The 6397-nt window shown below is 46.8% G+C and overlaps 1 protein-coding gene and 1 non-coding gene across 2 annotated transcripts in view; one reads left to right on the top strand and one right to left on the bottom strand.

The window, feature by feature from the left end:
• Positions 1–6397, bottom strand: part of LOC107290834 (mitotic-spindle organizing protein 2A) — a 38040-nt gene that overhangs the window by 24600 nt on the left and 7043 nt on the right. The window lies entirely within an intron of this gene.
• Positions 226–339, top strand: LOC114922818. Its single transcript, XR_003810494.1, has one exon. It is a non-coding gene; the product is annotated as a U5 spliceosomal RNA (small nuclear RNA).

Genomic DNA, 6397 nt, shown 5'->3' with positions numbered 1-6397 from the left:
ACGGCCTTTTGTGCCAGTCCTTGAACAAGCAGCTGCTAGAATGTACTATAACCAATACAAAATGGCCAAGTGTGGGAGGGCCGCTGGACAAGTGTGGGAGGGCCGCATTTAAATAGAGCAGGGAGGGCTCTTAGCGGGCCGGATTAAACCGGTCCGTGGGCCGCAAATGGCCCGCGGGCCGGACTTTGGACATGCCTGACTTAAGCGAATGACTTTAAGTGAATGATAGTCTAGTCTCTCTTCAGATCATATAAATCTTTTAGCTTTTTACTAAAGATTTCTGTGGAGAGGAACATTTATGAGTATTTATTAATTTTTTCAGGTGGAACATCATTCGCTTAGAGATTAGACTGGCCCCCACTTTACCCCTCTTCCGGAAGGCGCTGAAGACCTGGTTCTGCCAGCAGGCCTGGGGAACCCAGAATGGGATAGAGCCCAGCAAATGACTAGTTTAATGTGTGCTGTCATTAGGGTGGGGGTGGGGGGGTGGTTATTATTTTATTTTTCCTCTTGTTATTTTATTTTTATAGGGTGTTTTTTTATTGATGCAAGCCGCCATGTGCAAGTAGACGGTGATACAAATTTTATAAATAAATAAATAAAGTGCTGGTATGCTATTCTCAAATAAATCTGGCATTAGAGATTGCAATGTCTCAGGTTTGCTTGTTTTGTTAGGATCACCAGCTGGAACATTGACACTGTCAGCTCTCATTTAAAATGAAAATCAATTAAGGGATCCTGAACCGTCTACACCTTATCTGGCCACCTCCAGAGGGGCTGTGAAGACTAGGGGGAAGATATCTGGAAAGAGGAAGAGGAAGACTTCTTAATGGAAAGGTCCGGTGGGCTGGAGGCATTTGACAGGAGGCAGCAGTCAGTCAAGCAGCCATGGAAGAGATTGTGTGACCTGGAGGTGCAGGGATGGAAGCTGGCTGGGAGCCGGGAGCAGATTCCTTGAATGAGGTCCAGCCAACTTGTGGCAGCCATGCTGAGCCTGTCACCTTGATCCAATCTGACAGCAGTGATTACTGCAACTGGGGGGCTGGCCAGCCCCCAGAGGGTTACCCCTCTTCAGTCTGGTGCGAGCCTAGGGCTCGGAGCTGCTGGTCCTCAGCCAACAACTGCCCAGCCAGCCGTTGCTGCAACTGCCAATGCCAACTGCCCAGCCTGGGCCTTTCCCCTATGTGGGGGGTTGGGCTCCAGGGCTTTGGCCTGCACCTGGAGCCCAGCAACCTCCATTGCTAAAAGCAACCTTTGATGGAATGCCAGAGAAGCTGGCCTTCTTCCTGAATCAGGTGTGGTCACACCTGGACTGGTTTGGCCAGATGTATCCTGATGACGAGGCCTGTATTGATGTTATTGTGGCGAACCTCAAGGGAGAAGCAGAAGAATGGGTGGTTGTCCTCCATGATGAGAGAGCTCCTGAGCTGGGTGATCTGGATATGTTTCTGGGAGAGCTCAGAGTCCAGTTCAGCGACCCCACCCAAATTTAATGAGTAGAGGCTGAGGTCCGAACCACTAGACAGGGGAACAGACCCATAGCAGAATATATCAGAGAATTCAGGAAGACCGCAGGAAGGCTGAGGCATGGCCAGAGCGACTCCTGACTCAGTACATCCTAGATGAGTTGAGTTGTGACCTGTTCCACTTGTGCCTAGCCCGAGGGATCCCAGACCAGCTCAATGACTGGTACCAACTGGTGACCACTGTAAAGCTAGACCTGATGGAGTAAAAGAGCCGTAGGAGATTCAAACCACGCCCGAAGAAAAGCCAAGAGAAGTGTGCATGAGGGAGAAAGAAGCTGGTGACAGTGTCTCCTGCCTCTGCTGAAGCTTTGAGTCATGCCCCCATTCTGTGCTTCTGCTGCAGCCGGGGGGGGGCATCTGGCAGCAGTGTGCCCATCATCAGCACCTAGAGTGGGCCCCGCTGCTCCTCCCTTTCTGAAGCCTAAGAGGCCACCAAAGAGGGGAAAAGAGAAGTCATGAGGGGCAGCCCAGGTTGTTGTGGTCTCCCCCCGAGAGCAAAGGGGAGGGAACTCTGACTGAAGAGGAGCTGCAGATGACCCTCTATGACAGCGACAGTGAGGGAAAAGACCTAATGGTGAGTGGACCAGTCAACCACCTCGCAGCTAAACATTGTAGCACCCCATTCAGGGGCAAAGGGGGTGGTGAAAGCACTTATAGATTCGGGCAGCACCCGATGTTTGATTAGCCAGCCCACAGTACAAAAGTTAGGACTGCATGTGAGAAAGCTTAGGAAGTCTGTGAAATTTGAACAAGTTGATTGCACATTGGTGGGAGGCAAGGCCGCCTCCTATTTAACGGAGCTGGTGCAACTGAGATTTGGGGACCACCAAGAGATTATTCAATTCCTGGTCACCCCAAAAATGGCTGAAGAGCTCATCTTAGGGCTAACTTGGCTAGCAAAGTGGGGGGCCCAGATTTATTGGATGAGAACCTCAAAGCGAGTGATTATGAAGAGGCGAAGTCCCAATCCCCCTGAAAAGGAGAAGCCTGAGATGGGGGGGGGAGAAGCGAAGAAATCCCTTGAGTACAGCAAAGCAGCATCAGAGAAGGGATAGGAGCAACAGGCCATCCCAAGAGAGTACCGAAGCTTCATGGAGGATTTAGCGAGAAGGAGTGTGACATCCTGCCCCCTCACCACCCCACAGACTGTGCTATCGAGATTCTGCCCAAAGCGAAGCTCCCCAAGCCAAAAATGTACTCCATGATTCCAAATGAGATGCAAAGGGATTACATCGATAAGAATTTAGCGAGGAGGTTTATCCAAGCTGCGAAATCTCAAGTGGCAGCACCAGTACTATTTAAGGAAAAGAAAGATGGATCGCTGAGATTGTGCATTGATTTCCGTGAGATTAATGGAGTGTGCGTGGAAAACATGTATCCCCTCCCCCTCATGAATATGTTGGGACATTTAGCCAAGGTGAAGATATTCACTAAGTTAGACCTGAGAAAGGCATACTATTGAGTGAGAATCAAGGAAGATGATGAATGGAAAACTGCATTCAACTGCCCCCTTGGGAGCTACCAATTTAAAGTGATGCCTTTTGGACTATAGGGGGCCACTGATAAATGAGGTGCTACATGAGCATGTATACAAAGGGGTTTTGGTGTACCTGGACGACATCCTCATTTACACTGAGACTATGGAAGAACACATGAAACTCGTGCAAGAGGTGCTGAAAAAAAAAATTGGACACTAAACTGTATGCTAAGCTGTCTAAATGCGAGTTTCACAAGACAAGCCTAGACTACCTGGGTTATCAAGTGTTTTGCGAAGGGGTGGAGATGGACCCAGGGAAAATGAAGTCTATCTTGGAGTGGCAAGCCCCTCACACCCGCAAACAGCTACAGAGCTTCTTGGGGTTTGCAAACTTCTACAGGCAATTCATTCCCTCCTTCGCTGAAATTGCCTTGCCAATCACTGAACCGTTGAAAACTGGGAGAGGAGGAGAGAAGCCCTGACCGAGTCAACCCTTGAATTGGACGATGGAATGCCAAGCAGTATTTGAAAAGCTGAAAGGGTTATTTGCGGCTGAACCAGTTCTAAAACACTCAGATCCAGAGGAATCTTTTGTGATTCAGGCAGATACTAGCGACATAGCCATGGGGGCATTCTTCCTTCAGCATATAAGGAGGGAAACTTGCAACCGTATGTGTACACATCTCACAACTGAATGAGACAGAATGACAGTGGGCTGTGTGGGAGAAAGAGGCTTTTGCGGTACGATGGCTGTTATTAACATGGAGGCAATTCTTAGAGGGGAGTAGAACCCCATTTGAGGTAAGAACAGACCATAAAAATTTAGAAGCCCTGAAGACTCCCTGTAAGCTCTCACCCAAACAAGTCGCAATATTTCAAATGATTTGATTTTGAGTTAAAGTACATGCCAGGGGGGAAGAATTTTCTTGCCAATACCTTATCCTGGATGCCTCAGTACAAGAGCACCCAGGAGGAGGTGGTGAGTTCCACCATCCCCATCAAACAACAAGCAGCACAGGCTACGACCAGGTGGCAGGAAAAGAGGAGGAACTCACCCCCCATGGATGCATTTGCCCAACAACTGAAGCAGGAGCTATCGACTGATGTGTGGTTTGTGGCTCATCAAAGAGAACTGACCATGAGGGACGGGTTGACATGGAAGGGAGGCAAACTGCATGTCCCCGACAATCTATGAATGCAAGTCTTGCAGCGCAGCCATGATGCTAAGCAGGCTGGCCACTTTGGGTTCTTAAAAACTCTGCACTTTGCAAATCATCAGTTCTGGTGGCCAAAGATGATAAAGGACATTGAAAGTTATGTGAAAAGCTGCACAGTTTGCGCAGCCAGCAAGAGACTGCTGGGAAAGAGCCCAAGGCTATTGCAGCAGGTCGCTGAACCGGCCAGACCCTGGGAGGAAATAGCCATGGACTTTATTGTGGAACTACTTGAAAGTGGGAAGAACACCATGATTTCAACTGTAGTAGATCTGTTCTCCAAACAAGCTCATTTTATCGCATGTGCTGGGCTCCCCTCAGCCCAGAAGCTAGCGAAATTGTTCCTGCAGCATATCTACCATCTTCACGGAGTGCCTAAATGCATCATCTCAGACTGCTAAATTCTGGAAAGAGTTTGTGCGGATGATTGGATCTTCCCAGGGACTTAGTTCAGCTTTTTATCTGAGTACAAATGGGGCCACAGAAGGAGCTAACACAATGATGGAACAGTGCCTACATTGCTATGTCAACTACCAGCAAACCAACTGGGCAGTACTTTTATCATTTGCAGAGGTGGTGTATAACAATGCTGTACACAGCAGCGCCGGTTTCACCCCCTTTAAACTGGCCATGAGAGTGGAGTTCATGCCCATGCCAGAATGCCCTCAGGAGCTTCCCTCATTAGTTACCTTAACTGAGTGGGTAGATTTGTTCCAACATGTTTGGAGCAACGCAAAGAAAGCTTTAGCTAAAGCAACAGAGATGCAGAAGCAGGTAGACAAAAAGGGAGCTCCCCAAGGGACAGTCCATATAGGGGATAAAGTATATCTATCTACAAAATGCATCAAGTTGAGACAAAATTGCAAAAAGCTAGGTCTGAAGTACATAGGCCCCTTTCCTATTGTGAAAATCATAAACCTGGTAAAAGTAGAGCTCAAACTGCCTAGATTACTGGGTGAAGTATATCCAGTATTCCACTGCAGCCTATTGAAACCATTTTGAGACTCTACAATGAGACCAGTGGGGATGGCAGCCCCGATCCGGTAATAGTGGGGGTGGGGGTAGGAGACACACTACAAAGTCAAATGAATTTTAGACTCCAGAATTCACAAAGGGAAGTTACAATACCTAATCCAATGGAAAGGCTATCCAATGTCAGAGGCTAGATGGGTAAAAGCGCATAATGTGAGAGTGGATTGCTTGGTAGAGCGATTCCATATGAAGTATCCCCAGAAGCCGGGATCCTTGCAAGAGAAAAAAATGATATAAAGTAGTGTACTTATTGTTTTTCAGGTTCCTTCCAACTTCCAGGAGGGTCAGCCTGTCAAGCCTGGAAAACTTCATGATGTTTTGTATATTTTTCCCTTGGCTTATCTATAGAAGGGGGGGGGGGAATGGGGAGAATGGAATGTGTGTTGCAGCTGTGAAGTGGCAAGGTCATCTACCAGTTTGTTTTGGAAACTGAAGATTCTTTCTCATAATAATTGTCTGGAGCTTAATTGGGCAATGTGACCTGCACTGGTGGGGGGAATGGGAGTTGCTCTACTTTTAATATTCTGCTTTCATGACAATTTAATCAGAGCTGACATCACATTCATTAAGTGCTGGTATGCTATTCTCAAATAAATCTGGCATTAGATATCACAATGTCTCTGGTGTACTTGCTTTGTTGGGATCATTAGCCGGAACTTTGATGGCAGGCATGGATATGTTTGATCCCACTTTTGTGTCCTTATTAAGATGCTGGCCAAGAAACCAGGCGACTGGTTTCTCTCTTAGACTTGAAAGCCAGCTGGATGATTTTGGGCCAGTTATTGTTTTCATTCTAAAATCTTTCTTCTTGTTGTTATGGGGAAAATAGAAAATAGGAGTATTATGTATGTTCGCTGCTTTAGTTGACCAAAATATATACAGGGCAGGATAAAGTAATAATTTGATGGGCAACTATATAAAAATAAATACACATTATTAATAGTAATGAAAATAATAAAGTTTAGCCTCAATTGTTTTGGCAATTTGTTGTGGGTCTGCTCCCTTCAATGCAGTCCATGGGTTCAGTGCTTGTTCTGCATATTGTTCTGACACAGCCTTCATAAGTAATGATCAACTGCTTACTTGTGAGAAAAACCCCTTTTATTAATCAAGGCAGGAACAAACTTTGTTCACTGAGAATGCCAGAT

This window comes from Protobothrops mucrosquamatus, unplaced genomic scaffold, assembly GCF_001527695.2.
Source record: "Protobothrops mucrosquamatus isolate PMUCROS unplaced genomic scaffold, P.Mucros_1.0 scaffold_150, whole genome shotgun sequence".
Taxonomy (NCBI): Eukaryota; Metazoa; Chordata; class Lepidosauria; order Squamata; family Viperidae; genus Protobothrops; species Protobothrops mucrosquamatus.
This window is presented reverse-complemented; position numbering and strand designations above follow the sequence as displayed.